Genomic DNA, 27,550 nt, shown 5'->3' with positions numbered 1-27,550 from the left:
AGATAAAGGAGGACACCATATTCTAAGTGGATGTTTACCCATTAATGAATGTTCTATTTCTCATTAGGAGAGGTTTAATTCGTGGACAAACCCTGAAACAGCTAACAAGTGAACTCAGTAAGCCCTGATCCAAGTCAGGAGCCCTGGTATTTTCTGTCATATTTAACCATTTTTTTCCCCTCAAGGAAACTGTGAGCTTTAAAAATGCTAAACAGATGAACAGCAGGAAAGTCTGAAGCCAGCTTGTATTTTCAATTTTCCCTTTTCCTGTGTACAGGTGTAGCTTAAAGGTATGAGGCAAGGACAGAACTAGCAGCTGAGGGCTGGATTTTGGCAGACCTCAGAAAAGGATGAAATTTGGGACTTCCCCCCCCCCCCCCTTAGAAAGCCAGCTGTAGCAGCTCCCCCACAATCAGGCCAGTGCCCAACTGTGCTTTGGATTAAGTAAACTGATTTTGGTGGTTGACTATTTCATGTTATCTTACCCAGGCTGTGTCACTGCTGGATTTTCATTTCTCTGAGGCAGGGCAGGAGGGTGAGGGTGAGGATCCAGGCACCCAGAAGCAGCAAGAGGGATCACAGAGGGCTGCTGTTTCACATGCCTGCTGCCCAAGCTTTTTTTGGGTTACTCATATCTACCTAGCATCCCTCCAATCCCTGCAGGCTCACCTTCTCCCAGGCTTCGAGAAGGGAGGAGGAAAGAGGGATGAGGACTTTAGTGGCCTTGACAGGGTGGTTTCAAGCCAAATGCTCTGACTTCTGCTTTGGGTCGTGACTGCAGGGCCTTTATCCTGAGGCACCTGAGATGTGGCCCCTAACTGGTATTTTGTTTGAGACCAGCAAGGTGGACCAGGAGACAGAATTCTCTCTGCTCAGTAGGGCTCCCATGGCTTCCAGATGATAATGGAAGGACTATGGTCCTTTGGTCAGTGGGGTCTCAATCTGTTTTCTCAGACCATGTAAAGAGGAGAACAAAGACATAGAATTACATAGAATTACACAGAATAAACCAGGTTGGAAGAGACCTTCAAGATCATCACGTCCAACCCATCAACCAATCCAACCCACCTAATCAACTAAACCATGACACCAAGCACCCCATCAAGTCTCCTCCTGACAGTTCGGTTCTCTCAGGGATTTATTTGATAGAGCACACCTCAGCCTGACCCTGAGGACCCTTAGACTTGTCCTCTAAGCTCTGCCTTCAATGCACCTCCACCATCTGGTCATACACCAGCGAAAAACTCTCCCTGCCAGTTAGTGCCTTATCTGGATGATGTGAGCCAAACTGGTCTTGTAGGTGTCCAGGCCTCCACATATTTTTCCATGGTAATGAAAAGAAGCCACAGTGGCTTCCAGGGTTTCTGTTTTCAAGATAGCCAAGCCTGCAATACCAGATGCTTTCTGTCTTGCTCTATCAGTGCTGCCAGACAGAAGTTCAATCAGCCAATGAGGGAGCAATGGAGAAGGCAAACACACCATACTCCCAACCCTGACCCATGCAATTGCTTTCTCTTTCCCCTTTTATTCTGTGGCCTTGTGAATAATGGTATAACATTTCTGTACAGAGGAAAGTGGGATGGGTGTGTGTGTAACAGAGGCACTGCAATAAGCAAATGCTGGAAGGGTCCTGACAGGATTTTGACAGGAGAAGACAGTGGTGTTAATGGCATCTCTGATGAAGGAGGATGGATGCAACTAGAACACTATAGAGATGCTTCAAGAGGCTGTAGTCTGGTGAAGTATTGTGCATTCCTGCCACAAGAGCCACAGGTGGGAAAAACCCCTTACCGTGAAAACCAGATTCCCACAGGACAATGTAATACTTCATTTCACACAAGATTCCACAGACAGCATCCTTCCATGTTTATGGAGTCTGATAATGAGTTCTTGATCAGTGAACACTGTCCCACGGAGTAGTTCTATTTAGTTTTGGGGGCCAATGAACAGTGACAGGCAAAAGTATGCACTGATCCAACTGTACACCAACGAGTCAGCTAAATCTAATGTAAATAAACTGTAGAGGGCAGATTTTATTTTTACAATTATGTATCTATTAATCACTATTATCTTTTTTCCTTTCCTCATGTTTCCTGGAAGTACAGCTGCAGAAAAGCAATGATTTGCTCAAATTCTGTGCTTTTGTGAGGGATGGTAGGCTCTCTGCCATCTGTGTTCTGTTATGGACTCTCTATCTGATGTGGCACCAGGCTGGTTGGCAATACCTGCAGCTTGCACTGGCTGCAGTGGTCCCTCCAAAGCAATTTTTGAAGTTGTTAATAGCTGGAACATGAAGGTCACCTAGAAATAATCTTATAATCTCACTTTAGACCATGAAGTGGCTGTATCGATAAGCATACCTTTATATATGTGTCTATAGTGGTAGCAGTGCCGCTGAACCCACTCATGTTTAGGAATTCATTTTAGCTTCCATTCTGCATGAAAACTTTGCATAAATGCACTTCTTATTAATTTTTCAGACAGCTTTGGTTAACATCAGAGACAAACTTTTCACCAAATGAATTTTAAATCTCATTCACATGAGGAATTTGAAAGCTGCAATAAGGAAAAGGGGTAGAAGGTGGGATTAATATTGCTAAATCTAGTGACTAAAGAAGCTTCTACATGAGCCTGGCTTGGCTATTTCTAAAAAGTAGTAACTGCCCCAAAGGATGGTCTTCTAAAACTGTGTACCTGAATGCAAGAAAACTAGAGGATCTTAATAAACATGAATAAAAGAATTACTTCTCATGTTTCTTTATCCAACTTGAGCATGTGCTCAAACACCTATTCTTTTGCATTTAAAATGATTAGTGATATTCTCCCATTGCTTGAAGAATGTAATAATTTAGAACTCCTTGGACATAGCAGAGCACATACAGACCAGCTTTACACCACTTTAAAGACTAATTCTGACTGATTAGGCATACCCATGTTGCCTGGTAGTACCCTCACCCTGCAAAAACAAGGCCAGCATGGCGCACAGGTAGCCCACCACTAGGATGCTCACGCTTTTCTTCAGTGGTGGATTGATGGATCTATGTTGTTTCAAAACGCTGACTGGCTACTTTCTCTGTTAAAAAGGTTTTGTTTTGCAATGCAGGCTTCCAAGGCACTGGACTAAGCAGAATGGTTTTGACTGTGTCTTGCAAGACACCTTCTCCTTCATGTTCCCCTTCTGACAATTGGAAATTGGCCCTTTATAATGCAAAGTCATCCCATGATCTGTGCCCCAGAGTACTGAACAGTCTCCTGAGTTCAGAGCTGCTCTTGATCCACTGCTGCTTCCTTACATGTCTCTCAGAGTCAGCATGCCAGGCTCTGTCAAATCTGAGTTCCCAAACACATTTCAGGACAGAAGGGGAAGAGGGCAGCTGTCTTACCATGAAGATTAAATGCTCTGAGGAGGAGCACATTATAAAAAGCTATAGACGTATTAGGTGTTCAGTGGCAGGCAAAGACAGTTGGGTTTTTTGTGGGAGGCTTAGTGTGCAGAAGGATTAGGCAACCCTGGGATCTTGGGGTATCTCAGATTCCAAACCACATCTCAAAAACAGGTAAGAGTTGCATCCTCTGGCTGTTGTTTTTATCTTCCCCCATGGCACAAACATCCAAAGAATACATCATATGCTGCTGGAAATGACTTTAAAAGATCAGGATGAGCCAGCTGTGAGTCCGTGTATTCAGTAGACGAGCTACAGTGCTACACAGCTGATTTAGAAACAAAACTCAATGCAAAACCAGCCAGCTACATACTGAGATAGAATTAGGGCTGTAAGGTAAACACAGCTCAGCACTTTTAGGCACAGGATGAAAAATAAAAAAATCCTTCTTTCTGTCTATAAAAACTGTACTCCAAATTTGTTCTTTCCCATGGGAAATGAGGGGTAGACTCTACTGTATTGTGTAACAGGTTAGAGTAATATGCAGGTAATGACAATGCAAAGGCAATTTTTCTCTAAGAAAATACCATCATCCCTGCATCTCTGTGAAGCTGTATTATCCAAGGGACACAAACTCTCGTATGAATATACCATCATTTCATTCAAGAATGGTCTGATGGGCCTAATACAACCCCACCATAGTTTTTCTTATTAATGCAAGACCTTGCCTTTAGAAAAACACTTACTGCAGCATTTTGAACCCTGTCTGTATTATTATAAGGTCAGTCGGTGTATGATTGTCTTTCAGTTAATGATGTGGCAGGAGGTGGCTTTTTGCCAGGTTTAAGCTAGATTCCTTTTAAGTTGCAGCCTTTAAGATCCACCTGGACAAGCAATAATTAAAGGGAATAGCAAATTAAATGTATTAGGAAGGGGAAATGATTTACTAACCAGGGGGAGAAATAATTTATTAGAAAAGAAAACTTCTCCTTTAAGCTGAGAGAGTCATATTACCTCTTTCACAAATCATTTGCCTCTTCTTTTGGTAACTCACTTTCTAGCTTTTCCTCCTCCACAAAAAGCCATCTGCCCCACAAGTCTGTGGCTATTTTTTTCCCCAGGGCACCATTCCCTGGCATACAGGGCCCATCATGACATGAGCTTTCTGTTCCTGCTCAAGAAGACTTTCATTTTCCCTGAAATGTTTTGGGACAGGTTGCAGGGATGTAGAAGAAAGCCAGGGAAAACTGTTCTCGGACAGAACCCACTTGCTCTCCAACAACAGAAATAACAACAGACACCTAGATAGAGCAGCCTGACAGAGAGGACTCCCCCGAGGCTCCTGTGCACGAACCAAGCCAAAAATACACAGAATAAGCCAATCGGCTGAAATTGAAATGCAAGAAGTCACAAATCAAATGGGAGGCAGGTTGCTGTGCTCTCCTCTCAGATGAGCAAGCAAGAGCAGTATTTGAGTCATCCTAATTACTGTTTGTTTATTTTAAAAAGCGTTTTTTTCTGGCATGTATGATCGAGTCTCTGCACGATAGCTGTGTGTGAGACCCTCGTGTCCGTGACAATTAAAAAACTCCGTGTTTATCAAAATTCAGTCACAGTGGCACAACATAGCACGCAATTATAAACACAAAACAGATGCAACACCATCTTCTCTATAGTCAGCGGAGATTGCAATCTGCAGAACCATGGAAATTCGTGTCCTTGATTTAATGGTTTAAAATGCAGGAAAGCTGTTTACATTCACTGTCAAAATGTTTGCATTACATACGCTCACTGCCCCTGAAGTGGAAATATTTTTCCACTAACATTGCAGAATAAGCACAAAATGAAGATGCACCACTCTTGCTAACAAAGTGCTGGCATAATGCAGTTTCACCTCTGCTAAAACATTTGTTAATGACTCATCACACTGCGCTGTTTGTTCCCTTTACTGTGGATAGGCTTCTTGAGAAATTTAGTAGCTTTGTGCACATACCCTCAGCATTCCGCTGATCAGATAGCCTTCTGTACCACAACACACTGACTGGTTTCATGTCCTGAAAGCACTGTCAATATACACTCTTTAAAAAATCCTTGACTGCAAATTTTAGATTACACAACTGAATTTGGAAAAGGTGCAGGCACCTTCCACATCACACGTTTAGGATCAAGTAGGTAAGATGGATGCTTAAAATTCTGTCTTAATTTAAAAAGCACAGGGATGATTTTCAGGTGTCTGTAGCCTGAAACCAGAAAGGATTAAGGAATGCAGGTTTCCAGGAGGCATTTTTTTTTAATTTCCAGCAAAGACATCAGTGAACATGTATTGCAGACATGCAATATTCTGATATCAGAAAGTCTTTTAAATGCATATCTAAACACATATACACAGTGCTGGTAATGCTGAAGTTAATTGCTATGAAAATCAGAGTCTCTCGTAAGTCTGCAAAAGTTGGTTTAATTTACATTGTCATTGCATGGACTTGTCTATCTTTTCCCATGTTTTCCTCCATTTCTGTAGGACTGTTCCCAAGATTTAGCACATCTGCAGACCCAAAATCAAACTCATAGCTTTTTATACTGGCTAGAGAGTATGATTCAGATCACAGTATCACAGTATCACAGTATCACCAAGGTTGGAAGAGACCCCAAGGATCATCAAGTCCAACCTGTCACCACAGACCTCATGACTAGACCATGGCACTGAGTGCTACGTCCAATCTCCCCTTGAACACATCCAGGGATGGTGACTCCACCACCTCCCTGGGCAGCACATTCCAATGACGAACGACTCGCTCGGTGAAGAACTTTCTCCTCACCTTGATCCTAAACTTCCCCTGGTGCAGCTTGAGACTGTGTCCTCTTGTTCTGGCGCTGGTTGCCTGGGAGAAGAGACCAAGCCCCTCCTGGCTACAACCACCCTTCAGGTAGTTGCAGAGAATGATGAGGTCTCCCCTGAGCCTCTTCTTCTCCAGGCTAAACAATCCCAGCTCCCTCAGCCTCTCCTCATAGGGCTTGTGCTCAAGGTTTCTCACCAGCCTTGTTGTCCCTTCTCTGGACACGTTCAAGTGTCTCGATGTCCTTCTTAAACTGAGGGGCCCAGAACTGGACACAGTACTTGAGATATGGCCTAACCAATGCAGAGTACAGGGGCAGAATGACATCCCTGCTCCTGCTGGCTATGCAGGCCAGGATGCCACTGGCCTTCTTGGCCACCTGGGCACACTGCTGGCTCATGTTCAGCCATCTGTCAATCAGTACCCCCAGGTCCCTTTCTGTTTGGCTGCTCTCCAGCCACTCTGACCCCAGCCTGTAGCTTTGCATGGGGTTGTCTTATTATGTGGCTGATTGCAAATAATTTATTTCTACAGCTCAGCAACTGTTGTACAAGTAGAACAGAGAAGGTAGGCATATATCCCTCAAAGTATACTAGTTTGTTTATTTTTATTAACTATAGTTTGACAGGAATTGCATATACATTTGTTTCATTTTACACAACTAAATAAAATGTATGAAATACATAGCAATGTAAACTTTACATAGCCTGTAAACTTTATCGAGAAAACTAAATTATTTAGGCAAATGCACCCTGTGAAAGACTCTTGCAGTTTTGTTTGCTTAGCTTTTCACTGTGTGGTTTCTTTGTTTTTGAAGAAACAGAAGATGACTTAACATCTGAGCACACTGAGTGAATCTGCAGATATTTTGGCTGCACTAAAGGCTTCTCTTGACTATGTTAAAAAGTTTGTTGTCAAGAATATTTACCAACGCATTCTCAAACTGCCATCTTACAGCCAGCCAGCATCTGTTAACAACAGTTAGCTTTGGGTTAAAAAAATATTGCCAGAAAGTAAAGCAAACAATAATTTTTCCTAGTTAAGGCAAATACTACTTGACTGCAAGAATCTCTTTCTACCTGGTTTGACCAGGACACTGCAAAACCAGGGTCTACTGCCTGCAGCTTTGAAAATTCATGTATAAGTTTAGAGGCTTGACTGTACAGCTACAACTTAGTGTTACAGTCTGTGTGGCCAGCGGGAGCAGGGAGGTCATTCTGCCCCTGTACACTGCACTGGTTAGGCCACCCCTTGAGTCCTGTGTCCAGTTCTGGGCTCCTCAGTTTAGGAAGGATGTTGACTCGCTGGAGTGTGTCCAGAGAAGGGCAACAAAGTTGGTGAGGGGATTGGAACACAAGCCCTATGAGGAGAGGCTGAGGGAGCTGGGGCTGCTTAGCCTGGAGAAGAGGAGGCTCGGGGGTGACCTTAGTGCTCTCTACAACTACCTTAAGGGAGGTTGTAGACGGGCGGAGGTTGGTCTCTTCTCCCAGGCAACCAGCACCAGAACAAGAGGACATAGTCTCAGGCTGTGCCAGGGGAGGTTTAGGCTGGATGTTAGGAAGAAGTTCTATACAGAGAGAGTGATTGGAATGGGCTGCCCAGGGAGGTGGTGGAGTCACCGTCCCTGGATGTGTTCAGGAGGAGACTTGATAGGGTGCTTGGCTGCATGGTTTAGCTGATTAGGTGGGTTGGATTGGTTGATAGGTTGGACGCGATGATCTTGAAGGTCTCTTCCAATCTGGTTTGTTCTATTTTATTCTCCAAAGTGAAACTATTCTTTGTCCTGACTGACCTGTGATATTGATGGTGGAAAAGTCAGGGAGTTTCCAGAAATTTTCTATTTCTCCTATATTAAATTATTCAAGACACTTTCTGAAAAAGAAAATGTCATTTAAAAAAATAAACATTTCTCATACTGAGATGTCATAAATAATAGTACAAGCCTGAGAGGGTAATTTTAAGTTAATCACCTTCTGATAAATCACAAACAGGCCTTTTCATACAGTGCATGCCCAGTTCTAATTTGTGACTTTTTTTTTCTCTTAAATGTTCAAAGATGTAGGGAGACAGTATAAGATCACAAGTAATGTCTAAGGAGATCTGCACAAAATATCTAAGATGAAAGCTATCTGGTTTGCCATTTTGCCATGAATTCGAAACTTAGAGTAGGGTCACTAATTCTGCAGCCCTTCAACTACTCTTAAGGTGATTTATGGGTTTGTGCTGAAATGCTAGAACGAACTTATTGGTTTTGCATGGTTGAAGGATGAAATAAGGTGGAACCTGAGTGTTTCCACTGGGTGTTGCTTTGAGTTTAGGAAGGTTTTGGAGCCCAAAATTTTAACCATATTGCTCAGATGTGAAGAATATACTTGAATGAGGGTTTGGCATGAACAAAACCAAACAAACACCCCCCCAAAAAAAACCAAAAAACCCCAACCCACAACAACAACAGCAAAAAAACCCCACAAATCTAATTAATGCTTTTCTAAAAATGCTCCAAATTCTGCAACATCAAAATCCCTACAGATTCGTACCACTTTTATTCAATTAGCCATTCTAAAAGGAATCAAAAACATCAGAGGCTTTCCACTTCCTCTCTCGAGTTCATTCACTGCTGCGAACCCTAGGAATTTCCTAAGGAAGTACTCACTGTGAGGTGCTGCAACACTTACAGTACTAACAACCAAGAGCTTTTGTTGGTTTGGGCCTTGCCTCTCAAGTTTGCCTTTACCTAAGCAAAAAGTCTTCCAGAGCCCTCATTTGAAGACTAGTAAGTCTCTCGCAGCTGTACTCTCACGCATTTCACATCCTTCCCGTGATACTTCAGAAGTACAAGACTTAGCAAGAAAAACAAATAAAACTACTGGGGCTACAGAACTCAACTGAATCTCCTTGGTAACTTCATATAAATCCATTTTCCTAGTTGCAAAGTTCTGTTATTTATCTACTTGTATACCCCTGAAGGCCTTTTGTACAGACAAGACCAAGGTCATGCAGGCAGGGTTTGAGAGCAATCTTTTTCCTTCTGTCATTATGAGTAAAGATGAAAAAGGTCCTCCACCCCAACAGTCTCCTCAAAACTCCAATTGCAACACTTCATAACAGAAACATGGTAATTTTCCTTCCTCTGGCAGTCTAGCTTATATATGGTCAATATTGCATTTCTTAGCAAACCAAACTATGCAATCCTTTTCTACAATGATGTAGGAGAGAAAGTTATTAATTTCATATGCTTAAGTACATTAAGAAATAAAAATCCATTTGTAATTCCCAGAAAGATTTGTTGCTGAGTGGTTCTCACGCTGTAATGCAATTTTCAGCTAGCCTTGAAAGTTAGAGATAGTTAGAATCCTTAAAGTTTGCTGAGTCCAGACTATAATAAAACTCTAGCTATAATTGTGCCTCAGTGATCCAATACATGAAGAAGCAAGTCCTCAAAATAAAAATTCCCTAGCTTATCTCACTTCAAAATAATTTTTCAGTGATGCAAGCAACCCAGCACTTTATAGGGCACAATCCAAGGATCATTAATAATAGCTCATTAATGGCCAGAAAAGACAGAGGTTATACGTGTTTCCAAAACAGTGCCAAAATTCCCCCCTCCCCCGACTTATGTTTAAAGATGGAACTATTTATTTGATGGCTCTGCTGTAAATGTCTTCCATTATACTCTACATAGCAACGATCTGAGCGTTCATCCTTCCTCCAGGATGGTATCCAAGTGACAAGAGAAACTTAAGAATTAATAAAAATATAACGGGGATTTGATTGAAGTGTCTTGCTTGTGTCCACTAAAATAATTTCCTTCCACTGCATGGAGTGGTTGTGACAGGAAAGCTTTGCTGTAATGAAGGTGGAAACAATATCAGAAAAGAAATTAAGAAAATTTGACTACTGTGACATTTAAGCAAAGCATTTAAAAGCAGTGATGTGAATTATTGATCTCACCTGTCAATAGCAACTATAAATATCTGCCAAACCTGAATTTTGGAGGGGAGGGAGGGAGGGGAAGGGAAGGGATAATTTCTTTACAGTTATCTCATTGAAATGTTCATTGTAAGGATGAAATGGTCCCGAGCTAAAGCAGCTTCATGGCTGCAGGGGGATTTGAGAAGCACAAAGTAGCTGGCAGGGCGGATATCTTTGGACTTCAGATCAACTTTGTCTGGTGAGGTTTGCCTATTAGTTTGACTACAGATTTTCAGGCTTGATGACAATAAACTGTCGCTTAATGCTGCTTTATTTCTTTCCTTGCTTGTTAACAGGATCCAGGATTACCTTCAGGCACTGGGTGTGGGACATACACAGACAAATGAGAATATTGGTGTGTTCCTTTGAGAAGTGTAGGTAGATGTATGACAGTTTCTATGGTAACAGAGGACTTTTTTATTACTAACAGAAAAATAGGTGTTGAGATAACCTTTTGTAAATTGTCACTGCATAAGTTATTTCTAGTCTCCGACACTGCTTTCAATTAATACATATTTAATTTGTAAATAATGGGACAACCTTCTGTAGGAGTTATACATTTCTCAGGTGTATAATAAGAGGTGTTGAGTTTCAGGTATTTATCTGGGGGGAAGAAAAGATACTATGAGTCAGAGGAAAAATATTCTGCAAGGAAAGCTATTTGCCTTCTCTAGGAATCTTAGGGTATTATTTTTGTAACAGGTTGATTAATTTATTGTTTGTCAGAAGAGCTCACTGCTGAGTTGGAACATTAAGGAAAGTTCAAGTAAGTATAATGAAACTGCAGCTTAATTCCTGGTGATGGGTTTGGGTTTAATATAACATTAAGAAATCCTGCTCCTGGCAGGTCAATAGCTACAATGACATGCTATTGTCATTATTTATAGTTAGGTGTGCCATTTCATAAGTAAAATAATATGACCAGACAAGGCTTCTGTATGCTGCCTGAATGGGGTACAGCAGGTGCCCACAGAGGGAGATCCCAGCTGGGACAATTCTCCCATTTAGGGGAAAAAAGAAGAAATGGCTTTTTCATAGCAGTATTTAAACGTTTTCAGCCGGCTTTACACCTTGATGTAAAGGCTCCTGTTTCAACAGCCCACAGCACTGGTAGGAATAAAGGCATGTTGAGACAGAAGAAGGAATGGTTGCAGTACTCTATATTCTCTATATTATGTGTTGCATACCCTTCATAAATTGGGTCAGTCGTTCCTATCAACTCTAATTCATGTAAGCAGGGCATGCATGGATTTAAAGCAGCCCCGGAACTACAAATAGGAAGGTGACTTAGTGGTTTTCCCGAGCTTTGAGGCTCTAATACAGTGTTTGATTAACAGAATCCAAAATCTGGCCACATTTACAGTGATTTTACTTCTTTTGCAAGCCAAATTCATTCAGCAAGGCTTTTTGCTGGCACCCTTATTAATGGTAAGAATGATATCTGTATCATCTCCGGGTTTGTAACCTGCTCCTTTTCACAGTTTTTAATAACAATAACAACAACAACAATAATGATGATGATGATGATGATAATAATAATGGTTTGTCCATTATATTTTTTTTTACAGAACAATATGATGGCTCCTTTGCCTCACATCAGAAAAAAGGTCCTGCTTGCTCTAACTGAAACAATGCCAGCTGCTGGAAACTCTAAACTGAGCAGCCATTTCTTCTCAGCAGAGAAATGTTTTTAAAAGTAAGTCTCTGTTTATAGCAGATACTTATCTGGCCCCATTACAGTGCTCTCCGAACAAACTATAGCTTTCAATGTGGTAATCTTTGAGAGAGGTGAACATCATTGTTTTACAGACACATGATCTTGCAGACACAGAATTGAAAAAAGTTTTTGTTTACACTCAAAATTTTATAGGTCATGCCTGCATCCACGCTTAATTTTGAAGCCAGGTAAAATCCTGAACTTCTGTAAGTCAGGTTAGACCAGTTCTTCCAGCAACACAAGGCCTTCGTAGCACAAGTCCGCAGCTATCACGCTTGTGCAGAAACTCCTTTGTAGGCATTACCTGTCTCTCTACAAGCAGTTTTTCATTAGCAACCCCACAATCACACTATTGCTTCTGCAGCATTTCTCTAGTGGTCATTCTCAGCTTGAAGGTTTGGGACTGCAGTCATGATCAGTTTGGCCTTTGAAAGTCCCAGTGTGATTTAGAAATGCTTTTCCAACTTTGTGACTTCACAGTAATCATCCATGTAAAGTGGCTTGAACTTCAGAATTTGCCTAAACCAGTAAAATAAAAAATACACAAACCAATATTCAGACACTTCAAAAATTACATTGGAAAATGTCAGGGTAAACATGTTAAGTTAAAAAGGAACAGACAGCTGAACTACCAGTACAAACGTATTTGATCGTGCTTTTCAAGCCACATGGTACTCAGAGTTTTCAAGAGAATTAATGAGACATTAAGGGAAGAAAAGCAAATGAAGAAAACTGTAACATCAGTAAGTGAAATAAGATGTCATCCAGCTCCTCCAACAGCAACCTCCTGCAAAGTGAACAAAACTACGCGAATCATGAGGTGCAGTCAGCCATTATACTGTGTAGACAATTCCTTATTCCTAGTATCTTCCAGATTTCAGTATCTTGTACTTTCTACTGAAAATGATGGCATGAACTGTAAAACTATCCTTTCTGTGCATCACTACTGAATCACTAGGACTATAATGAGTACTTGCAAGGATCTCTGATGTAGATGAAAACAACCATGATTTTGCCATTTGTTTATGTTTTGTTTGTTTGTTGAACAATGCACTCTCATTTTGATATGTAGATAACTGTTTTCCCTTAAAACTGAGGTATGATGAGGAAGCAAGAGATCAAATTAGCACAAGCAAGCAAATAAACAGCAGTTACATCAATGTGTAGCTCCTCAGTAGGATTAATAAAAGTTTTTAAGTAATAATTGGCCATTTACTGCACACTAGGAAAGCATCTGCCCTGGATCTCCAGCTCTTCTCATTGCCATTAGCCACACAGGAACTGGAAAGGTTCTTGGCTAGCACCTTTGTGCTTTGATTTCCCAAATCTTTCTTCTTCCACCTGATGGAATTTCTCTGCTTCATAAACAGACATAACCATTTTGTTGAATAACAATCAACAGTTGTAAGATTGAGATTTTGAGCTCACTAACATGTGACCTAATATTAGTAATTTCCACCTTTTTTTTTTTTCTTTTTTTTTCCCCTCTGTTCAGCATACTTTCTCCTGCTGCCTCCCACAGGCACAGAACGTCCAGGTCCTTATGAGTCAGAGGAGTGAAAGCATAGACTGACTCTTTAAGAACCACAGCTAGCACTGCGGCAGCACTTAGACACCTCTATACAGTGACTAGGATAAAATGTCCTTTTTTGGCTTTTCAGTAAGTCATGCAGCTTCCCATATTAATAAGAGAAATACCCTAATGATTCACCAGTGCCATTTCTGTGTAGGTGCTCAGAAGGCGAAAAGAAAAAGAAAAAAAATCAAAGGATCTCCTAAATTCTAACCTCAGGACTGTTCACTGAATCAATTAGTGGCTTTCAGTTCCCTGAAGTAAAACTCTCTTAAAGGTCTTGGGTATGTCCTCAATGTCAACTTTATCTGTAGTTTTAACTCAGACCAAATAGGTTGACAGAGATGTTGCAACCTTCCTTCTTTCCTCATCCCACTTCCTCTGCATTGCCGCCTGAGTTTCATCCTGCTGCCTTTAGGTGAGGAGGTTAGGCTGGGTCCAGCATCCAGCCCTTGGAATGTTGTTTTTCACAACTCAACACCCCACTCTTTGGTGATGACTCCACACCTGCACCACAGACTGCTTGGGGTTCGTTTCAGTAGTCCCCAAGGGCCACTCACTCTCATGCAGCTGGTCACTGGGTATCTGTAGCAGCTTCTGACTGCTGGTTTCACCTTTTTTAGGGGTGGGGTTCTTTTTTGTTGTTTTTGGTTTTGGTTTTTGTGTCAGTGCCACCTAAACAAGGTGAGCTGTGTCTCTTCCTGCAAAACTTAAGCGATTCCACCAATCTTTGCCCATTCAAGCTGCCGAGGAATGATATAGTTAATTGTATGTTCGCTTTGGGATCTGGTTGAATTAGGAATCTGAATAGAAGGAACTGGAGGACCTGAACCGAAGGCCATGCAGCTTTTGGGAGGAAGAATACACAAAGTCCAACAGAGATCCAGCAGAGATCCAAGTCAACATTTTCAAGTTCTATACACATGCTTGAACTACTGTACAATTAATGTTTAATCTCACAGGACTGTTAAATAGAAAGGCATGCAAAGGATGAAAAAAAAATTAAGCAAAAAAATAGACATAAGATGCACATGGCTGTGTTCACCATGAAAGACAAGTAGCAGTGAATAAATGGAACACATTTGTATGCTTCAAAGGGATCTTTAAAATTTGTCTTACAAGAGTTTTTGTAGTGATTTGAAGACATAATTATCTTTCTTTCATGTTTCTTTCTTTTTAATCCCAAAGCATCGACATCCTGGAGCTACTTGGGATAGCATTCATATTATTTCCATCTTAGGAACTGGGGCAAACATTAGGTCCTGGTCCTAAAAATCCTTCTACACACAGCTAGCTTTATAAGCATGAGTAGAAGTTCTTTTGGCTTGCAGGAGGTTTGACTAAAGGTTGTATAAGCATATAGGTAATTTTATCCTTCTGTGAACTGAAAGGATCAGCTGAATCTTTTGTGGTTAGCCTACTCGTAATAAAACTGGGTCATAGTCATCTCTTGATCAGCTATGCCATTTAATGTGGTGCATAGTGATCTCATGGTAGGATATGCAAAATCTTTATTTCTTAAACAGTCATTTGGTTCTGCAGCTTTTCACAAGTCTTTTACCAGACTGAAAATTACATAATATTTTCCCTCATTGTTTGAATGCCAAGCTGAGCATGGTTAATGGTGGTATTGCATTGAATTACATGTGTACTAATCATTACCATCAAACCTGGTGGCATTGTGGAAGCACATAAAGTGGTACACTGTAGGTAAGGATGTCATCGAGATGTCATTTGTTGCCTAAATGCATTTGATGTGGTGGCATTTCTGCAAAACAGCTACAATTTCTCCTTGTGAACACAAGTAATTTCATGTGGAGTAGAAAATCCTGGGGTTTCTGCTCTGTTCCGGCTGCACTTCACCTGCTCAAAACCTCCTCATGAGATCATGTCAAAAAAGCAGGTGGGGTAGGAGGGCTTTCTTGTGTTTTGGTTTTTTGCTGTTTTGTTGGTTGGTTGGTTGGTTTGGGGGTTTTGTTTGTTTGATTGGGGTTTGTGTGGGGAGGGGGTTGCTTCTTTGTTTTCTGTTACGCTACAAAATACATGAGTGGTTTGTGGGGTTTTGGTTGTTGTTTTTTTCCCCCAGGCAGTGTTTCATTTTTATCGATTCAAAAATAAATCCTGGGGACTTTCAAGGATTTCTCAATATTCTGATTTCCAAACCAGCAATGATCTTCTTCAGCTGTCATTTTCCAAAATTGTGCTTTCACATTTATTGGGTATTAGGTAATTTTGGTGCTCTGAACTTTGCTTAAAGCTGTTTTTAAAATTCAAGCGTGAGCACCAAATGCATTACAATGGTTACTCTCCCAAGGAAAGCATTTTTAATGTGCTTCATTTTCACATCCTGCTTGGTGCTCCCTGACTCCTCACCCTAGTCTGTCTGCCTGAAAAAGACTGTCTCCTAAAAAGCTTTGGGTTTGCATTAATTTTCTTCCTCTGAAAAGCAGCCTTGGGCTATCCCTGCCTTTAGGAGCTCTCTGCAGAATGGGTGCAACTCAGCACACCCCTCACTGCTTGGCAGATGCAGTGCTGACCTGGGGCTGGGGGGCTGTGCTTGCTCCTTTGCAGGCATTAGGCAGTAAGCAATAGCAGCAATGTGTTTATGGTATGCTGACCCAATAAATAAAACTGATCTTTACTCTGTAATTTGGAGTCAATCAAAAGCAAGTAGAAAAATGTCCTGGGAATGAAAGAAACCAACCATCAAACAGATAGAGGTATGAGCATTCTTTTCCTTTTGTGATTTGTTAAAATAAAGGGGAAACCAAATAAGTGATAAATGGGGAGGTGAAGAAAACTTCCTCAAAGGTATAACCATGAAGCATTTCTACAACCCTTACTCAATCAGTTAGAATTTGTCTCAATACAAAATCTAAGGAAAGCTCAGGCTTTATTTCTGAAATAGTTTTCCACATGATCCTGGCAGCTTCAAAGAAAATTGTTTTTCTGTCAGAGTATCAGAAGGGTTTAAGACAGATTAAGAATAAACTGCCAGAAATGCACTTTTTTCCTCTCTAAAATAAAACCAACCAAATAAATAACAGAGGAAGACTTTCTGGGTGCATGGCATTTGACATAAAAAGCAGTTGAAAGCATGTCCTGGACCTCAGCATTAGCTCTTGGCTTCTCTGCACTGAAGAAGAAAATTAACCAGTTTAAGAAACGCATATGAAATTTCCCATCTGGCTAACAACATGGATGTTTCTGCTCACTGTGACAATCTGAAAATGCTGCTGAGATGTTTCAAAGTCAGTGTTTATATCTGAAAGGCCAAATCTTCCACAGCTAAGGTGGCCATCCCTGCTTCCCTAGGTTATAAATTAAGACAATAAAGTCCACCTGAAACTCATTTTGAAAGGTGCACGGCTATGTTATACGTACTTTGATAACTACTATTTTAAATGCATTTTCTTATGCCAACACAAGTATTTAATTTCAAAGTTGTTGGTTGTTTTTTTTCCTTCCCTCCATCAAGGAACATTTAATAATTGGGTTTAAAGCACATAAATCTTTTGTTTATATTTACTTGCTAATCAGCTTAGCATTGCTAAATGCATGTGTCATGTGAAGTTATACTGCTACAGTTCTTAACTTTCAAAGGCTTCAGGTACTTTGGAAAAACTGATGATGTTATGACAGACAGGTAAAGAGCACCATAAAGCTGTCTGCTAGATACAGCGTATGCAGAAGCAATTTGCCTTCTAAAACTCTGAACATGATATTCTCTAATATTTCCTGGCAGATCTTCAGTAGCTAGAAAATAAGCATTTCCATATGTAAGAAAATATTCCTTTGAAATGTAGATTTTTTCTTTACAAGAAAAGAACACGGAGAGAATTGCATTTTTAAGCTAAGGGTTCATTATTATTTATTTTTCTCCTTTGAAAAATGTTGTGTGTTTCCCATACAGCACTTAGGTGGTAATTGCAATTCTAGTATGAGCTAAATTACTCTTAACAAACCTCCCAGCTGTCTTTGTCCACTAAGAGCAATCTCTCAATAAACAAACTTAGGCTAATACTTCCCTCCTCGACAAATACTTAGATTATGTTAAATTTCACGTACTGCACTGTGTTTACCTAAAAATTGAAATATGTTCACAACACTGTCTCTCTCTTTCACTGCTTTTACAGGGTGTTTTCCCCTTTAAGGAAAGGAGTTCAAAATGGTTGCTAGTCATCTCAGTTGCTGCAACCACATGATGCAATCTATTGTCAAATTAGTGGGTGGCAGCAAGTGGAAACAGATTTCACCAGCAATAAAGCTCATCACATGATTTCATCTGTTCGCAGTCATGCAGTCTCCTAGGCCATTCCTCCTGTTTGATCCAAAGGTCCTGTCCACATGGAAGCTGATCTTTGGTATCTTAAATGCAACCATTCACCACCAGGGTTTGGTTTTGTGGTGGGTTTTCACTAGGTGGCGTTTTGCAAGCATACAAGGAATTAGACCATTTAGCATAGAAAAATTTTGCACAGTTTTATGAAGAGTGGGTCAAACACACAAATGTTTTGTCAAGTCAGAACTGAACTTGGACAAAGAGAAATTAAATATTTTCAAAAGAGACCAAAGCTAACTGAAGTGTCACAAAAGGTTATACTTTAACAGCTGAGCCTACTGTATGTATTTATAACATCTAGATGAAAACTGTACCTGCAGTACGAGTAAAGTAATATTTCTATTGCTACTAAATTAGTAGCAATCACATATGAATCAGCAAAAAGATGGGGGGGGAAGGTGGAGAGCAATTTGGTATAAAAATAACTACAAACTATTGGAAATAATTTGAAAAATGAAAATATTTCTAACAAGAAGTGTTTTGTTTGTTTATAGAACACTGTTATGAGACTTGACTTTTATTTTTAGGTGCTATTAAATTAATCATAAAATATAAAGCTGATCAGGTGTTCTTGGTTCTTTCTAAGGTTATGAAATATTTGCAACCTTGTCTGGTACAGTAAAGCCAACAAATTCCAGGTCCCAGGGCCAAGGTCTTGTATTTCCACATTCATCTTGTAATGATAATATGAGAGAGAGCAGGAAATGAGAAGCATAGACATAGCAGCAAAAAACTTGGTAGAAAGCCAAAGTGAAGATGACAGAAGACATGTATACTATACCTGAAAGCAGTCACAGAGACTCAGGGACTTTCCCACCCTGGTACTGAAGGCATTCTCTAGTTCTAAAAAGACTTCTGGGAACACGCAATTGTCTTGTGCACTAATAACCTATGGAAAAGACCGTTTGCCAAGGAGCACAAGTTCCTTTCTGACATGTCAAACCCAGGGAAACGCTGTTTCTTGTAGCTCCCTGCTCAGGGCTAGGCCTTTAACAAAACCACACTGCATAGCTGATCATCTGTGGTAGTGCTCTACAATAGCTATATATCCCAGTTTGAAATGAGGACAAATGTAATGTTCTGCAGAAATAGCTCTCAGCACCTTGCACCATCAGCTGAACATTGATTATTCGTGAATAATATGATTCCCACTTAATAGGTTGGTCAGTTAAGCATAAATATTTGTGCTGTCAAATAGCATTCAAAGGCTGATGCATAAATTTTTCTGGAGAAGTAAATGTCACAGACTTTGTTTTTGTGGAACAGCAAGGTAACGTGCAGATCAATAGGATCGCTATTTCCTTAACAGCAATGAAATACTAGATAGAGTGCACAGCATGTGTTTTAATTTCTTAGCCCTTACCGAGATCAGTTCTGACTACAAAAGGAATCGAGATATAAAATGTATCTGACAACACCTAAATCTGCATCCCCTATAAACCCTTTCCATTGAAATTTGGTTCTCTTGCAGTGTAGCATATTGGGAAGCCTGGGAAAAAAAAGCAGATCACTGGATCTAAAAGTGGGCCAAATCCAGAAAAGCACTGGACTTGCTTGGGTCTTAAGTTCCCCCAAAGTTAAGCATGTTATTAGGTGCTGGGGTATCTGCTAAGTCCACTGTTAAAACTACTTTATTAGCAAGGCGGTTTCACAGACAATGAAATGCAATAAAGATGAGAGGTGATATGAGACAGAAGTCTCCAATCTCAGTTAAAGGCCCCCCTCCCCCTTTGTTTTTTTTGGTGTATGTAGTCATTCACATAAACAGATCTGTATTTAATTGTATTTCATTTCATTTCAAACATTTCTGTATTTTGTGTAGTCATTCTTGTAAACAGATCTGCTTGCAAAAAAAAAAATACTCAAGAAGATCAAGTATTTGCACATCTAAGGACTCATTTTGCATGGGCAAATAGTTGTTTACACATAGGGATGAAAAATAGGGATAGAGAGATATGCAAGTGACTGAAAACTTGACACGCATTGCCTTACAGGATAAAGTTGGAAGAAAGTCAACAGGCAAGAATTATCCAATTAAAAGTCTGCAGTTGTGCATGCATTTGGAATTAGTTCTAAAGGCTTCTCAGAAAGAATCTATTGCAGTAAACATTTCATCGTCACTAATTCTGTCCAGATCCATTTGAAGCATAGCCCTTTCTGAACATGCATTAATACTTTCTGGATTGAAAGGAAAATCAGCAAACCATTTGTTCAGAAAGTTGCCAAAATAAATCTTATCTTGAGGCATGTGTAGTGGAAAAATATTAGGACTTTATTCACTCTCAAGGAAAAAAAAAATCAGATAAAACAAAACTACTAAAGATCTGAGAAGAAAATCTGGCTCTTGGTATTTTAAAACAAAAAACACTGAACATGCTCTGGTTGCTATAGAGAGAACCTCTTTCAACAACTGCAGATGTGGTGGGGTTGAAGTGAATATGTGTGTCTGATAATATTTAACAGCTATGTAAGAGATGCATAAAAGTGATCTGAGATACTTTTTCCCCTCCACCAATGAATAAATAAATAAATAGATAGTTGTGAGTTATACACTGGCTGCCCAAAAGAATACAGGTGCATTCCACAAATAACTGAGACTTAAGTCACTTTAAACAAAACATAACAGTTGGCCAAACAGTAGTGCTTGTTTACAGATAATACATTAAAACCAGTAAAATAAACATGCATTAAACAATAGTCGAATGTAAAGAATTAACACATAGTTGTCTGATCTCTCTGTGTGGAAAACTAGGACAGAAAGTCTGCAAACACTAATGAGAGGGAAAGAGGAGCACATCTTAGAGCTTGTTGTAGTACAGAAAGTTCACCACCAGAGAATCCTCATCTCATTCCCCATCCAGATCAGTGCATTATTTTTTTGTCATTTTCTCCTTCCTGATGTAAATAACTCTCACTGCACAGGTCTTACTCAGGTCAACAGGTAATACAGAGTGGTTAAAAGCTCCCTGCCGTTTGAAGCTATTGATACTTAATGCTTAGATTTTAGTAGCACTGAGATGCTGCTGATCAAGGGCACATCATCCTAGGTTTCAGGCAAAACCAAGGGAATACACAGTCTCCACCTTAAAGAGTTTAGACACAGTTATTGGTCCCATGAAGTAATCTCTGTACCAATTTTAGATTTATCTCCTATACTATGCAGGCTGAACTTCATTTCTGTAAATTATTTTTATGAGCATTTGGGTTCAGTTGTCTTCCTCAGCAACCTTCAATCTCCTTTTGGGACTTGGTGGGTAGGAAGTGTGAATTGAGTGAGGCCAGAGAGAAGATGCAGTGTCCATGCTACACGGGCCAAGCTGGGCTGGCTCACATGAGCAAACCCACCATGTAACCCTCCACACACAAAGATGTGCTTCCCACAAGTTTGCATTGCTCAGGCCAGCAAGGACTTAAGAGGACATAAATATCTCTTCATAAATATATCACAAAGACTAATATCAGGCACAAAGCCTACTAAAACTAAGAACAATTTTTGCACAAGAAGAAATGGCTACATAATAGCCAGGGGATCTAGGTCTGTTTCTCAACCATCAGTGGAGCAGCCAGCCTTCAGAAAGGAAAAAGGGAGGAAATCCTTAGGTATTTATAAGACAAAGCACAGTTTATTTACAAAAAGCACAGTGTGCTGTGACCACCTGGAATAGAAGACTGGCCTTGATGAGTAAGAGCTCAGGTTTCTGAAGGGTATTTTCTACAGCATTCATGCATTTATCACTCTCAGACTATCCAGGATTCACATGATGTTGACAACTGTAATATATTCTTTGTAAATTGCAATTGGATCTTTGAATCTCCAGACAGTTGAGAAACTAGTTTCTCTCACCTGTTTAATTAACCATGTCATGTTTTCCAAAGAGAATTAATTGTCTCAGTGAAGCAGTAAGGAGACTCAAAGGTTTGAAAGAAAAATAAATATGAACATACAGCAAAGTCAACATTTATCCAACAAACATTTTCACAGCTGAGTTTCAAACTTCTCACGTTCCAGCTTCTTATATTTTATAATCTCATCCCACTTGGTCCTGGCACCACATCTCTTTAAGATACGCCTCATGGGAAAACACTGCCTTGGTAATCAAAACATTTAGACTGTGAAAGAAATACAAAACAATTCTCAAGGAAGTTTTATGGTGCAGTGACTACTCTGAGACCAAACTGTAACTTTTCCCTGCCTGGTTCTTAACAATTGATGAATAGAATTGTTTTTATATCAGGCTAACTCTACCCTGATCAGTTCAGGCTTTGACAGATGTTCCCTCTGAGTAGAAGCCAGTAACTCTCCTGGTGGGAAGTGCAGGGCATCTTCCTAAACACTCTTTTGCCCCTGAGACTGGCTGTTGCTGCTTTCTACAGCCAGAGTTAAACCTAAAAGTCTTGGTTTTGGCCAAAAGGTTTTTTTGTTGCAACTGCTTTCATTTCTGCTTTTACCACCATTTTGTTTTAGCACTCATCTGAGAATGGAGCAAACAGTTGCATGTGAAAAGGAGAAATGAAAATGATCTTCAGATAGCTGTTCCTACAGTGGAAAGCATTTTTAGTGTTCAGCTGTGGTTACATGATGGAAGAAAAGCTTTAGGGTATCTGTGTGCTGGGTAAAATGGCACCCATTGAAATGATGAAGTTAATCATTGTCAATTCAATCCTGAGAAGGCTGAGGCCCTTTCCAAAGATGCTTGAAGTTTCTTATTCTCTGTAACATGATTCTGCACAGAATATTAAAGGGAAAGATCAGCATCTATCATCTAAATTGAGCAACTTCTCTTTTAAAATAGGAATTGGGATAAGTAATTAAAAATATACATGTATTTCAATAAGAAGATATTTAGTCTGAGGAGAAAAAAAAAATCAAAATGATGGTTTTTATCTTTGGAAATGTCCTCAATCATCTTGCAAGCTCCATACTTATAGCCTTGAATATTTCGTAGTCCTTAGAAAAACTGTTGCAGTACCTGCATTTAGAGATTTTAGTGCCAGTCTCCTCAAAGGTTTTCTAGCCCTTTAGGTCAAATATTAAAAAAACCAGACCAATATATAACATAGCTTCAGTGAAGTCCATGGAGATAAGCCATTTATCATTACCACCTAAAGGTCCCCCTTTGCATATCTCAGCTCTGAAGAGCAGTAAATCTTACAGAAAAAAAATAGACAGCATGCTGTCAGATAAGTTTATTTTTGAAACCTGGTAATATATTAAGTATGGTTTAGATTTTGAATTAGTCAAACAAAACTGAGAAACACCTCCCTTGAGTTTGTTCCATTTATGTATGGTTCAGAAAAAATTCTAAATGATTAATCAATGTTTTAATAATTTCATGTCTGCATGTTCTTAATCTCATGTTCAGTTTTCTTTCTGCTCATGTTTCTGCATGCATGTGTTTATATTTAAATTTGCTCTCATTGTCCCTAACTAGATGGCAAAATTCCTATAGCTGCATTTCCCTGATTTTCTGAGCATCAAAGACCTGGCAGCTTCTGTGCAGTCCTGGGTGCCCAGCCCAGACAGAAATCAAGCTTGAAATCAAGCTCCAGGTGTCAAGGAGCCTCAACAATGTGGCAGACCATACCAATGTTCTTGAAAGACTCAGCCCTTTCAGATTAAAAGAAATGTAGAATTTATCTTCTTGTGAATAGAGAGAGTCATAAAAGTCCAAGGAGCCATTTGATTTTCTTTGCTTAACACTAACACAGTGCTTGGAGCAGCTCACTAACCCATCTGCAACCCATGCAGCACGAACATCTCCAAACCAGCTCAGCAGGCAGCATCAGATGGAAATGCATTTAGTCCATGTAACCATGAAAATACAACTAGTGATATCGCTCACCTGCTCTTTTTGAACTGGTGACTGCAAAAGGCAAGACAGTGATTGCTGCTTGTTGAATACCTGCTAGAAGAGAGGAAGGATTTGAGCTTCCCCACCTCCCCTCAGTCGCACACCTGCTCCCGGGCAGCCACAGTCTGGCCATCTCAGTAAAAGCAATAATCTCTGCAGCATGAGAAATGAGAAGGCTGCTGAGCCTCACGTGTACCAGAGAGCCATTGCGGGGAACTGAATAAGTGATTCTTTTTTAAAGATGTGCTTATAAATCATTAAAGTGACACGGTACGGGCTTGGGGTTTGTTTTGCAAGCTAGAATGGGAATTGTAACATCCGTATTTCAAAACACACACTCACCCTTATGCTCCCATTTCCTGTGGATGGCATCCAAATTTAACCTCTCATTTCTTGAAGAGCGGTGTCTTACATGGTCTTATTTGGTAGAATAAGCAAACAGCTGACTACAGCAAACCCAGGGAGCTCTTTTAAAGCTATCCACTAGCATCAAGATAAGTGCATTTCAAACATCCCCCAGGAACTTCAAAAATGCACCACTTACCTGCTACCAGCTGTTCTCTTACTTTTGTTTTAGTGGAACTGGCATAGGTTCATCTCGATCCTCTCTGACCCCCAAAGTTTGAAAGTGGCTCCACCTCTGTGTGTGGTTAGCACAGTGAAAAAAAGGCATGCTGTCAAATTGCTTTAAGACTTCATTAAGAGGCTACATTATCTCTAAAAACTGGTGGCCAGGTACCAGACCATACCAACAACTATCAGAGCGAGAGACCATAGAATAGAATAGAATAGAATAGAATAGAATAGAATAGAATAGAATAGAATAGAATAGAATAGAATAGAATAGAATTAACCAGGTTGGAAAAGACCTTTGAGATCATCAAGTCCAACAATGTATGTTAAGAGCCATATTCCAGGCAAGTTAGGTATACAAAATGGATGTCCCAACAGCACACTGTCACAGGCACTGAGGGCTCCAGTTATGGAACTTGCTACCTCAGGGAATTAAGATGGGTTGCCTGTTGCAGACTTTTTTAAATTTAAATGCACTTGCATTTAAATTCAGGGTACAGAGGTCTGGAGCTAAGCATCCTCTTTAGGGACTTTTATACAGTGGCTCTGGGAATGGCTCCAGCTCTGGTGGTCATGGGAGGAATGGGGAGGTGCAACCATATTACACAGCACATGCAATCCCTGGCAGCAAATGCTGAGGGTTATAGCCCTCTTTAACTTGCAATCCCCTCACTATACTTCCACAAATCAATGTCTAGGTTGCCTGCAGTGTCTGGACCTGATGAATCAGGAATCCTGTGCCCAGCATGTTGCTCTGAAACACGCAGGTGTGGAACTTCATACATCACCTGTGATGAAATTCAGACCTGACTCCGCTTGCAGTCAAGCTAATCCCTCTACTGTGATGTGTAGTGAAGATGCCATTTTGCTGTTTCCTTCTGTCTGCAGCTTCCTTCGTTAACTGACACAATGCACTGCTTTTTTCACTGCAGCTACCTCAGTCTTGGCTGTCAGCAGAGAAATGACTGCTGATGGATTAGATTTTGGTTCTTGCAGCCATTGCTGATGATCACATTGCTTCAGCAAGGTTTTCCAATTATTTTTTCTTTAATTTGTAAAAACAGTTTTAAAGGTAACTTTGAACATGCAGGCAATGTGTCACGAATAATGATGTACAAGTTACCATTTACCACAAACACCTACACACTGGTGTGCCAGCAGCAAGAGTAATATCTGATGGCCCTTTTTTTTCTTCAGACTGTACTTCCAAGATTTGGAATTGCCACAAGAAATTGGTGGCAATTCTTTTCCATTAGCAGGAGTTGCAGGACCTTTGAACACCTCACTGAAGTGCTTATGAGCTTATTTCTAGCGGCTTCAGGACAGTCCCCCATGCTTGCAAGGGCTGGCCTGAATGACTAAGGGTTAATAGACAATCTCATGATAAATCTAGTGTTTATGCCAAGGGTTAGAGAAGGTGGCAAGTCTGGGGAAGGAGGGGCTTTCCACATTGGTAGGCTCATCTGAGAACTTTTTAATCCTTATTACTGTTACACTTTTCTGTGCCTGCCAGCCCGCAAGAAGGTTTGAAAGTCAGCCTGACCTCTTGTGTGTCTGATCTAGATCCAACAGGGAATGAGATCAGGGAGCTGTGAGAAGCAAGCTTAATGGGGAGACTGCTGCAAATGTAGCAAAACAAATAAGAGAGACTCAAGGTTTTTTGTTGTTGTTGTTGTTGTAGAAAATACAGTGCTATGGCTTTTGGATGCCAAGCAGCAGTGCTTTTAATAGCTACATTCATTGTAATGCTGATGAGTGGCAATATAGAAAGATGAAAGTAGGAGGGCATTGTATTATCGTCTTACATATATTATGCCACAAAGAAAATGCGGTTGCTGGGTGGGGATTCTTCGTCCTCCTCCTGCTGAGCTATTCATACAAACACTTCTCTGGGGATGGCAATCCCCGTTCCATCTTTCCTAAATCCCAAGGGGTTTGCCAACTGACTTTCAATTTTGCAAGTGGTAATCGCAAGACAGAATGGTGAAGAATTTCCTCCTACACCTCACTGCTCCTTTAGGAAGTGAGCAGGCATTTTTTTCCAAAAGATGTGTGCCATCTCCTGGGAACAGTAGAAACTGCAAGCCCCTTGGATGTAAGCCCCTGTGAAGTACATTTGCCTCATCTTTAAGGGCGTTATACGACCACCAGAATAAGGTCTGCTCAGCCAGGGCTACCCTACACTTCTAAATTTGTTGAACTGTCTGCAATATACATGAGCAAAGTTCAAAGTACTTCAAAAATGTCATCATTTACTTTGCATATCAGAAGATTTGAATGTATATCAAATGGTATGACACAGTAAAATTTGTCAATATGTGATATTACTCAGTTGCAAAGTAGTGGCAGAACTTAGCATAGACTGATGCAGTGTTTTAATGCAAAGGTGAAAGCGCTGAAATGCAGCCCAAGGCATTTTCTGATGTGTCTATTTTGCTCTATAGGACAAGTGCAAGAGGCAGAAGAAAAACATCAGAGATTTCCTTCACAAAATACCACCTGATTCTTTAGCACACAAGAGAAAATGTTTGTCTTAACCTATAAACTGTAGCTTTCATGTACCAAAACCTAGACTCATCTCCTTATCACCCTTAGGCTTTTTATTTGCTACTAGCATAGCATTAAGCTTTCCCCTGTTAAGAATGCACTACCAAAAATATAATGTATGGATACAGGGATAAATATGATTTTGCACTAATTTTGTATTTTGAATTGGTAGGTGTATAGGTGGATCAATCCTTTGTCCATGAACTGACCCTTAAAACACGCTACTTATTTCACCTGGTGAGGTCCTTGAAATCCTTGTATGTAAGCATGGCTTCACACATCAAATGTTTTTCGGGGTTATGTCTGTTAAATAGACCTGCAAAAATCATAAAAATAACTTTGGTTTCATAAATGCAGAACAATATCTAATTTAAAATAATTGGAGGTGATACATTCTATGCACATTCCATTTGCTTTTATCTGGTAAACACTAGATTTAATCATTAGAACCTCCTATTACTTTTTTATCACTTAATAATCTGATTTTTTTTTTTAATCGCTATTTCTTGCAGAGACCTCAGGAACTTTAGAAGAGAACAGGAATGGGACCTTTGCTTTTGCAAAAAGTGTCATCTGAAAATACTGCCATGTCAGACATCCACATTGACTGGTGGCTGAGCTTCAGCAGAAGTCATCTCTTAACTCCCTGAGGTCGTCAGGATACTGAAGTCCTCACCACCAAATTCACAGCTTCATAGGAATTTCTCTTTATAGTTTGTCTTTGTTTCACCTTTTCCTGAGATTTGCCAAGTGCCTC

The sequence above is a fragment of the Dryobates pubescens genome, chromosome 9, assembly GCF_014839835.1.
Source record: "Dryobates pubescens isolate bDryPub1 chromosome 9, bDryPub1.pri, whole genome shotgun sequence".
NCBI classification, from domain to species: domain Eukaryota; kingdom Metazoa; phylum Chordata; class Aves; order Piciformes; family Picidae; genus Dryobates; species Dryobates pubescens.
Note: the sequence above shows the minus strand (reverse complement) of the source record.